Raw genomic sequence first — 11,264 nt, 5'->3', positions numbered from 1 at the left:
CAGGTGAATAGCCAATCACCAAGACAATCGTCAAGGTCGTATCAAAACCATGACAAATATTTAAATTGGAATCGACCTTTGTTTTAACGCTGTATTTGATTTAGTCTTCCTTAAGTTAAATATAGATACTTAGTTATGGTTTGTATATTTGTGAAAGACATCTGAGGCAGTATTTCGTATGATTATGTGAGAGAACGGTATGTTCGGTATATTTTATCAGTGAATAATCCTAAATAAACATTATATTGTGTTATTTCTGTAGGTCGCGCCATTATTTATTCAGAAATGAATTTTGGACGAGAATTTTGACATTTATAGGCCTTGACTAAATTATTTTTTCTATCGACATCGATAGTTACTCGTATTGGTGGTTTGTATTACCTATGAGGTTTTTCGTAAAAACCAGAATTGATTTTATATTATGCATTTTATTAACATACATTCAGTCAGGATGTTCGTTTTTTTAGCATTAGAAAGAACTTGAAAGAAGGTAAGCGATTTTGACATGTCTTTTAATTGAAAAACACTTTTTAAAAATCAATAATTATTACTTATGAAAGCAGAAGACTATAAAAGATCGTATTAGATTCATAATGGTTACATATTTACCGTAACTTATTTTTAAAATGTGTTTTTCAATTAAAAGACATCAAGATTGTTTACCTTATTTGTAATGCAAAAAAAAAAAAACGAAGTATAGATGTAGTATGTAGTATCAATCAATCGAAAAAAACTAAGAACAATGTTGTTTCTACACCGGAATTGGAGAATAACAAAAACTACATCTTTTATTAGGAAATTAAAATTACATAGATATTTTTATTCTCAATAGGCAAATCATCTATTTAAATAGAAAATTTAATTAGCCTGGAGGCCTATAAATATCTCAGTTTTGCACCTAAAATTTGAGAGTTTTAATAAGATATTTAAATGACTTAATTAAATAGGTAACTGTCCATTTAAAGAATTCTGTGTGCCTTACAGCAAAATCGAATAGTCTTCCATTACTTAGATCTAAGTGAGATTATTATAATAATTTATGTTTATCTTAAGTGCTTGAGAAAAGACGAGTCGTTGGCGCTGGATAATAATAAAAATAACAAACAAAGTAAGGTATACGACTAATTTGTATCATATTTCAAAAAATAACTTTGTTTTTGAAGTCTTATTAAAATATAAATAAATACATACTAGCCTTTTTAACTAAAATAAATACAAGATTTTTAAGTAGGTACCTATAAAAATATTTGTACTATAGGTAATTTTTTTTGCAAATTGTATTAATCTCTAATTTAGTAAAAACTACGCCAAACGACTCTTTTTTTTTTCGAGCACTGTTTATCACTTAATTCACTTAGTTCTTTTTATGTTAATTTTAACTGCCTGCTAATTTAATAAATGCTCAATTATTTAGCTTGTTACCGAAACAAAACAGTCGAATAGTGTCTTCCTTTATAAGTTACCTAAAGTAGAATCCAGCAGACAGAAATATATGTTCTAATAAGTGAAAAGGTAGGTATGTCTAAAATAAATATAGCGTTGTGAACCATCTCTTTCAGGATATTCCCAGCGGTTACCACAATGTAGGGCATTCAATATCCGACGATTCCCAATACCCGTTTTGAAATCCGATAATGGCCCTCAATACGGAATTCCGGAATCATATTCTTTATTGTTTTTTTTTTCGTTACATTAAATACACAATCTTTTTTAGGGTTCCGTACCCAAAGGGTAAAAATGGGACCCTATTACTAAGACTCCGCTGTCCGTCCGTCCGTCCGTCCGTCCGTCTGTCACCAGGCTGTATCTCACGAACCGTGATAGCTAGACAGTTGAAATTTTCACAGATGATGTATTTCTGTTGCCGCTATAACAACAAATACTAAAAACAGAATAAAATAAAGATTTAAGTGGGGCTCCCATACAACAAACGTGATTTTTGACCGAAGTTAAGCAACGTCGGGCGGGGTCAGTACTTGGATGGGTGACCGTTTTTTTGCTTTTTTTTTTTTGCTTGTTTTGCTCTATTTTTTGTTGATGGTGCGGAACCCTCCGTGCGCGAGTCCGACTCGCACTTGGCCGGTTTTTTATTAATAAGTTTCAACAATAATGGTTTGTCTTATTTTTTGTAAAACGATAATGAAAAAATTGAATATCGGAATTCATCGTTTCAATTCCGGTATTGCAATATCGTATAAATTGATCCGATATTCCGGTGTTTTGGAATTCCGGTATTCCGGTATTCATGCCCTACCTAACATATTGTTGGCGCTCTGATAATAGGTACCTTATGTTAAGCTCATCTTTTACCCTTTGCTTTATTTTTAAATTTATAACAGTGGTAACAGGTAAGAAAAGTAATCTCAGTTGTTACCATGTGTATGTAATATGATGGTAACTCGCGGGAATAAACCTCTATTTTGCGCCCAGGGTCACCTTGCACTGACTTCAGCTTTTTTGTGTCATATACATAGATATATTATATAGTAAAGATGGCTCATCATTCATATTTTATTTTATTTACTTAGTATATGTTTACATACCTACATGCTCTTTTAAGCTGAGCACCTTTGTAGATTTAAGCTAAGAAAATATTTTAATCACTGCATGAAGATAAAATGGAAGGTTTGTTATAGAAACTTTTATTTTAAAATATATATCTAACGATGTGTGTATTGATGTGCCGTCAGAAAGTTTCCCGAATCGCAAAATATCCACATGAAAATAAATCGGACATTTCTCATATTTTTGTATGGGGATTGAAATTTTCATTTTCCAAAATGAAAGTTTGCTTTGTATCCGAGAATTTTTCAACTTTTTGGAAATGTTACACAACTAGGTACCACATCTGTATATGTGCAAACATAATTTAAGATCCAATGTAATCTAATTTAAAATATTAACTAATATTGTGTCTAACAGCAACGGATTACCTTTTTATGGTCTTCGAATAAAGTATATTAGAGTATATATCGTGATATTAAATACTAAGATGCCTCTAATGTTGTATAAGGTACCTAAAAGTGTACAGTTTCTAAAACTAAGAGCTAAATGTACCTAAAAGAATATGCCATTTAAGTAAAATAGAAATACCTACATTTATGATAAAGTATTTTATTTGATCCCAAGAAAATCCCTTTTTATTATCGATATACCTATGTGTAAATAGAACACCAGAATAAGAACACTAAAAACTAAGTAAATAAGAGGGGAGGCTGAAATATTCGCGGCCTAAGCAAAAAAAAAAAAAGAAAAAAAAAAACCTAAGTATGCCTCTTTTTTCCACGCCTCTTTGGCAGTTTAAATATTGGCGCCATTACGATTATTAACCGATTAATAATTAATATTTACTTTAATACTCTCTTTAAAAAAAAATCTAAGGCCACGTACTTTTCAGTCGCCCCTCGTATATATTAAGAAGTACCACATACCATGCAACGGAGCGGCCGGGACACCTACATGGACGTAGCCTACAGACGCCTACAACTCCATGAGTGGTACATGCGCGTTGCCGACCCTTTAAAAGCCTGTTCACTCCTTTTTAGGGTTCCGTACCCAAAGGGTAAAAACGGGACCCTATTACTAAGACTCCGCTGTCCGTCCGTCCGTCTGTCACCAGGCTGTATCTCACGAACCGTGATAGCTAGACAGTTGAAATTTTCACAGATGATGTATTTCTGTTGCCGCTATAACAACAAATACTAAAACAGAATAAAATAAATATTTAAGGGGGGCTCCCATACAACAAACACGATTTTTGACTGAAGTTAAGCAACGTCGGGCGGGGTCAGTACTTGGATGGGTGACCGTTTTTTTGCTTGTTTTGCTCTATTTTTTGTTTATGGTGCGGAACCCTCCGTGCGCGAGTCCGACTCGTACTTGGCCGGTTTTTTGAACAACTATACTATAATAATAGGCCCTCGAAAAAACCTCGGCAGGGAAGCTCATCATACAACTGAAAAAGCGGCCAAGTGCGAGTCGGACTCGCCCATGAAGTGTTCCGTATTTAGGCGATTTATGACGTATAAAAAAAAACTACTTACTAGATCTCGTTCAAACCAATTTTCGGTGGAAGTTTACATGGTAATGTACATCATATATTTTTTTTAGTTTTATCATTCTCTTATTTTAGAAGCTACGGGGGGGGGGGGGACACATTTTACCACTTTGGAAGTGTCTCTCGCGCAAACTATTCAGTTTAGAAAAAAATGATATTAGAAACCTCAATATCATTTTTGAAGACCTATCCATAGATACCCCACACGTATGGGTTTGATGAAAAAAAAAATTTGAGTTTCAGTTCGAAGTATGGGGAACCCCAAAAATTTATTGTTTTTTTTTCTATTTTTGTGTGAAAATCTTAATGCGGTTCACAGAATACATCTACTTACCAAGTTTCAACAGTATAGTTCTTATAGTTTCGGAGAAAAGTGGCTGTGACATACGGACGGACAGACAGACGGACAGACAGACAGACATGACGAATCTATAAGGGTTCCGTTTTTTGCCATTTGGCTACGGAACCCTAAAAAACATGCAGATAAATTAAATTGGATAAAGTAAAAAATACATAAGCCATAAAAGTTTGTAACTCAATACTTTCCTTTCATATTTGGTTACATTTGTAAAAAGTAACAATTAATAGGTACTGTTGTTGATTACTTTTCATAAATAAGAATAAAACCGCAATGAAATCCTTATTAATGAAAAATAATCATACTTATAATTATTATTGAGTTGAGATAAAAAAATAAGTAACAAAAAAGGAAAACTATCCGCGTTCCAATCTGCCATAAAATTGTATAATTAAAATATTTAAATACTTAAACAAATACTTCACGAAGTATAATACGTACTTATGCAGAAAAAAATAAGTTAGTAGGTACTTAAATTAAACAGTTTTTAAAATCCTATAATTATCAATAAAGCTATCGATGAAATAAAGATAAGGCCGTCCTGTCGTAATAACTACCTATGTATAATAATAATAATATAAAATGCAATGAAACTCGTAATAATCAAGAAAACAACTTGCTTAAGCAAATGCGCTATGCATTAAATTAAAAATTATAGAAGTTACAGTACTAGGTAAGGAACGAAAAACATATTTATTATGAGACTGTAACTATGTGTAGCATAAGTACTTTAATCATGCCTGAAGCGATTTACAAGATAGCATTAACGAGTTGACACTCATGTCAATCGCCTTCCTGGTAGGGTATTTACATAAATTACTGTAAACAAAACACTTATGGACTTTATAAAGCCTCTTGTGAGTAAGTAGGTGTCGTGTCTCGCTATATGTAACAGATTTGAAGTAAGTATTTACCAACTAGGATTCAAATTCATTCCTTCAGGTGTAAATATTATTTGAATGTCGCAGTTCTAAGGAAAAAATGTTTTCATAAAAGGTAGAAAAAACTCAGGCACCACCAAAAAGAAGATTAGCAGGTAAAGTGACATTTTATGGAACTTGCTAATAATGTAAACAAGTCACTAGTAAATTGACATTCAGAATTTCAGAGACAATTTTAATATGGCGGTTTGTTTACATAATTAGCAAGTCCCATAGAATGACACTTTAGGTATTTCTCTATTTATTCTTAATTACGTATTGAACTGTGTCCATGGGTGGCGGTAATTGCTTGCCATCGCCATCGGGCAATTCGTCTGCTCGTTTGCCTCCTATAATAATAAAAAGCATCTCTATGAGTAGGTACCTATTCAGAAACAAAAATATTATACCAATTTAGGACTAAAGTGACTAAAGTGGCAGGCCCAGACAGAGATGGCGGGACGACTTAGACGCCTTCATCAGTAACTGGCCGGAAATAGCAGAACAACAGCAGTTGTGGAGATCAAGGGGAGAGACCTTTGCCCAGCAGTGGGACACTAAAACGGGCTATTAAAAAAAACCGGCCAAGTGCGAGTCGGACTCGCCCATGAAGGGTTCCGTATTTAGGCGATTTATGACGTATTAAAAAAAAACTACTTGCTAGATCTCGTTCAAACCAATTTTCGGTGGAAGTTTACATGGTAATGTATATCATATATTTTTTTTAGTTTTATCATTCTCTTATTTTAGAAGTTAGGGGGGGGGGGACACACATTTTACCACTTTGGAAGTGTCTCTCGCGCAAACTATTCAGTTTAGAAAAAAATGATATTAGGAACCTCAATATCATTTTTGAAGACCTATCCATAGATACTCCACACGTACGGGTTTGATGAAAAAAAAAATTTTGAGTTTCAGTTCGAAGTATGGGGAACCCCAAAAATTTATTGTTTTTTTTTCTATTTTTGTGTGAAAATCTTAATGCGGTTCACAGAATACATCTACTTACCAAGTTTCAACAGTATAGTTCTTATAGTTTCGGAGAAAAGTGGCTGTGACATACGGACGGACAGACAGACAGACATGACGAATCTATAAGGGTTCCGTTTTTTGCCATTTGGCTACGGAACCCTAAAAAAGGACTAAAGTAATTCCCGATCTTCCAGAACAGCAAGCGTGGACTTTCAGTAATTGCTCAATTTCTACAACCTTTCCTGCCTTGACGACTAATTAGATACCGCCGGTGGTCCAAATTCATCATTTGTTACGTATGTTTGCACTGTTCGGACACTAATCACACACTATTGCACAAATTATGGCACCGACCACGGCAATTTGCCAACTTCGATCCCGCGTGACTTAATTATTTAATTTCGTATACACACGTCACACGAAGCCTCCCCACGCTGGGTGGCGAAGCGATTACTTTATCTCAAGCTACTTCGTTTATTATTTTAATTAAGATAACGATAAACGCAGCAATATAAAGCTGAAATGCATGGAACTACACGTTTCATTTATTGATATTAATAAAAACTGAATATGAATACTTGTTTACCCTGATTCGCATTAAATTCACAAGGTTTAAGTGTGTTATACACGATATCGTGCTCTAAGGACCAGCCGTAATTGATATGGTTGTGATTTTTTTATGAATTTAAAACATCTGGCGAGCCACCCAGGTCGCTACGGCCGCATATTTTCTAACCACAGTTTACGTCAATCTTAAAGACTGTACCCTTGTAATTTCGGCTAAATAATAGTCAATTTTGATGGAATTAACGAAGGCTTAGCATCCTGTATTACTGTGTTAACGAGATTGAGAAATAAATTGGGTTAATCTGCTTTTATGATACATATGTATTTTTAGTTTGCTAAAAATCTTTAGGTCAACGAAAAATAGAATGAATTAGTAGTTGACAAACACGGTAGGTATACTCGTACCTACATAACAACTAGACGTTGCGTGACATCGCGTCGAAAATGGTTGATAACTCCGTCAATAAAAGTTTTGAGAGCATTCGATTCCGTGACTTTATTACCTATCATTCGGTCGGATGAATGCATCGAGCTGCATTTTAATGTACCGCAGCCTACAAATAACCCTTATAGCAAAGACATAGGGTCCATGATTAGTCAATTAAATGTGTTGCTGTTGGTACGTAAATTGAACATGTCAAGATCGAGGCTCAGTCGGACCGCTGAGTGACGGCTCCTCGTTACGGAAAGGTCGATGCTTGCTTCTTGTCATTCCTTTTTTTAGGGTACCGTATACGAAGGGTCTAATAAGGAAGGGCAGATGTAGACTGAAAACAAGATGGAAGGACGTAGTGCTAAAAGATATGATTGAGTGCAAAAGTATCCGAAAGCGCCGTCGAGGATAGGGCGAAGTGGAAGCGAGAGACCCGGAAAGCTGACCCCATCACCATGTGGGATATACCTATAGCTTGGAAGAGAGAGATAGGTACGAAGTTCTAAACTTTATTGAACACGTCGCGAGCTTGTAAACTTCTTGTAAGACTACGGAACCTTCAGCACCATATTTGTCCGTATTTTTATCTCCACTGGTATCAGTGAGATGCACAATTAATCAGTGTTATGACGCGTGACAAGAGCTAATGAGAACCCAACATGGCGCTTGTACGCAGATTGACTACGTGTTTATGTAAACACTTATTGAACACAGCTATACCTTATGTCGTCGGAAATAAGGTTCACAAATAGTTAATTAGTTGTGTTGATTACCTGCTCGGTACATTTTGCTTGGCATTTTCACGTCACGATCATGTTTGAGAGTTAATTGAAAACACAACATGCTTCGTTTGATGCAAGAACTTTTATTCAAACTGGGTGTTTCGTCTAGCCCAATACAATCCGTTTATGGACGATGCTAAGATTTTAAACGGGTGTTACGTCATTCAAATAGTATGTTTTCATTTTTTTCATTGCGTGATAGTAGATCAACGGCTGCGTTCAAGACAAAATAACATTACAGCTGCTTTTGAACGAATCATTTTGTACAGGAGACTGCAAGGGTAGCAGTTTCTACTTACAATGACAAAATGAAGAAATATGGCGTTATTCGAAAACGTCTGTCCAATCTAATAAGCTAGTGGTTCTCAATCTTTTTTTTTTTTGACGGAACCCTTTTGGAAAGCGAAATACTTGATGGAACTCTACAGTACGGTGGCGGCATAGTAAAATTTTTTGAGCCGACTAAAGCATAGTGTTCTAAATTCTTGCGGAACCCCTGCAGGGGTGTCGCGGAACCCTAGGGTTCCGCGGAACACACTTAGAGTATGGCTGTAATAAGCCATATCGTTTGTCCCTTCCCGTAATTTTGCAATTTGTTTTTGTTAGGAACAGATAAAATTAAACAGAGGTTTGCTAAGTTTGATGAATAAAAAGGTTAATCTGAAAGAGTCAGAATAAGGTTGTATAATTAGATTAAGGTTCTAAATTATGTTTTCTACATTTGTGTAACAAACGCCAGTGAAACTGCGTCGGGTCCAGTTTTATTGTCAGCAAACAGATCCAATTTTGAAAATAGAAGACACAACTTTTGTTTTTCTGCGTGTTTATGACTCAGAAGTCCAACGGAAGGTCTTGCCTTGTTTGTGGTATAAATAATAATAATAATAATAATGTGAGCCTATATACGTCCCACTGCTGGGCACAGGCCTCCTCTCAAGCGCGAGAGGGTTTGGACTATAGTCCCCCCGCTAGCCCAATGCGGATTGGGGACTTCACATACACCTTTGAATTTCTTCGCAGATGTATGCAGGTTTCCTCACGATGTTTTCCTTCACCGAAAAGCTAGTGGTAAATATCAAATGATATTTAAGAAGAAGAAGAAGAAGAAATACATTTATTTTAACGCCACAACATGAATACAAAGAAAAAAAAATAAAGCATGCAGACATAAAGGACATTTGGACGCTAAAATAGGATCCCCACTCAGCATAATGCCGCGGCAAACCGTGGCGCTGGTTTTCTGTGGGGACCTGACTTAATCTAAAAAAGTTGACGGCGACACGTACGCCAACGACACACAAATAAATTTACATTGATACTAAAAACACAAACATTATTATTTATATAACAAGGAAAACAGAAAATTAATATACAAGTAAAAAGCAGAATAAAAATAAAAAATAGAACAATCACATGACATAGACTACCGTCTTTTATAAAATTAATATAAAAACAAACAAACAAATATTTCGTACATAAGTTCCGAAAAACTCATTGGTACGAGCCAGGATTTGAACCCGCGACCTCCGGACCTCCGGGTTTGTGGTATGTCTTTGAAAAACATTTGCCTTGGTGGCCTCTGTGCGGTGGTCTGGAATTCATACTCCTCTTTGTGCAAGACCGCCGTGACTCAAACCACGAACTATTTAGGTGGTCGCTGCGGCCGGTAAGCTTCATCCTGACCAGGGATGTTGCGGATGCAGATTTTTTGACATCCGCGGATGCGGATGCGGATGCGGATTTTTAAAGGCTCACATCCGCGGATGCGGATGCGGATGCGGATGTCAAGATTAGGTACTTAGAAAACGTCAAATATTACATTTTTAGTATTTTTTTATTAAAAAAACCAAACGTTTAGTATTTGAGCAAGAATATAGGTGCGTTATATTTAATAAACAGTAACTTCGCCGACTTTTCTGGATCTAGACGATTTCGTTATAGGTAATGACGAAATTACCTAGCACTTACGCCGCCGCTAAGACGTTCCTGTACCGACTTGTTCAACATCCGCATCCGCATAAGCTCCGCATCGATTTTATGCGGATGCGGATGCGGATGTTGTAAATAATGCGGATGTTCCGCGGTTGCGGATGCGGATGCGGATGTTCGCAACATCCCTGATCCTGACCACTGTATAGGAATTGAAGGTTATTTGTTATTTGAGCATTTCCCAAACAGTTTGTACATTGGTTCTTTGACAATTTGTGTTATTTCTAATTAAAATTTCGAGCGGTTTCGATATTCATACGAGAAAAAATGCTCCTAAAATTACGGTACATTACTGTATTTATATGTATATTACAATATTTTGAGGAGTACCTACGTTAGTACTCTGTTTACGTAGTACGTACGTAGTGTACGTAGGTACTCTGTTTGGGAAATGCATGAAGGTAGGTACGCTGCTGAATAGTAGGTACATGTGAAATGAAGTGAAAGTAGGTAGTGCGTGAGATGCGCGCCAATCACCAAGGCTATCGTTAAGGTCGTATCAGAACCAGTTCTAAACCATAACAATTTCTTAAATTAGAATCGACTTCTAGGTCTGTTATTTTATTAGTGTTATTACCATGTTTCTTTCCCTGATGGCCTGAACATCGCACAGCCGTTTCTTACCCAGAAAGAAACTAACAATTATCTCAAACACAACTTCAAGCAACCCATAAATAATATCTCTATAGCCATTTAATAAACATTTTAGTATTTAATAAAGGCCTTCGAAGCATTTTAGAGAATAATTGTAACATCAGGGTGGCCGTATCTTCGATGGCCGTAATAATAGCAATTTAAAGCGGCCAAATTGGTCACCTCCTGTTTGCTCTTAAATCGTAATTTCTCAAAAACAGTGTTTTTGTTATGCTTCTTTTGGTGCCTAATCATGTAATATAAATATTTTATTACGAAGTAATATTTAGTCCATCGGTATGAGTTTGTTTTATTTTATTTTAAACACAACCAATATTAATATAAATATAACTCTAAATAAAGGATCAAAGTTTAAAGGCTTCTGTATCAGATGTCCACGTTTTTCTTTCTTTGCTAGGTCAATTACGTTATCGTTGAAAGGGGAGGGAAATTAAAGAAAATCTTGATATATAAGGTACCTACCGACCTATTAAAAGTGGGAAATTATTTCAAACTTTCGGAATCAGCGTACCTAATTGAGTTAAATAGGTAT

The 11,264-nt window shown here is 35.6% G+C and overlaps 1 long non-coding RNA gene across 2 annotated transcripts in view; it reads left to right on the top strand.

Moving 5' to 3' along the window:
- LOC134652872 (uncharacterized) overlaps nucleotides 1-11,264 on the top strand; it is a 503,949-nt gene that overhangs the window by 96,985 nt on the left and 395,700 nt on the right. Inside the window, exons 1-2 of one of the 2 annotated variants that reach the window (XR_010097220.1) lie at nucleotides 4,130-4,293; nucleotides 5,963-6,246. This is a non-coding gene — a long non-coding RNA (uncharacterized LOC134652872). Of the gene's footprint in view, nucleotides 1-4,129; nucleotides 4,294-5,962; nucleotides 6,247-11,264 lie in introns of those variants that run through there. The other variant, XR_010097221.1, reaches the window with a different exon arrangement.

Source organism: Cydia amplana, chromosome 12 (assembly GCF_948474715.1).
Source record: "Cydia amplana chromosome 12, ilCydAmpl1.1, whole genome shotgun sequence".
NCBI classification, from domain to species: domain Eukaryota; kingdom Metazoa; phylum Arthropoda; class Insecta; order Lepidoptera; family Tortricidae; genus Cydia; species Cydia amplana.
Note: the sequence above shows the minus strand (reverse complement) of the source record. Positions and strands in the feature narration are given on the sequence as shown.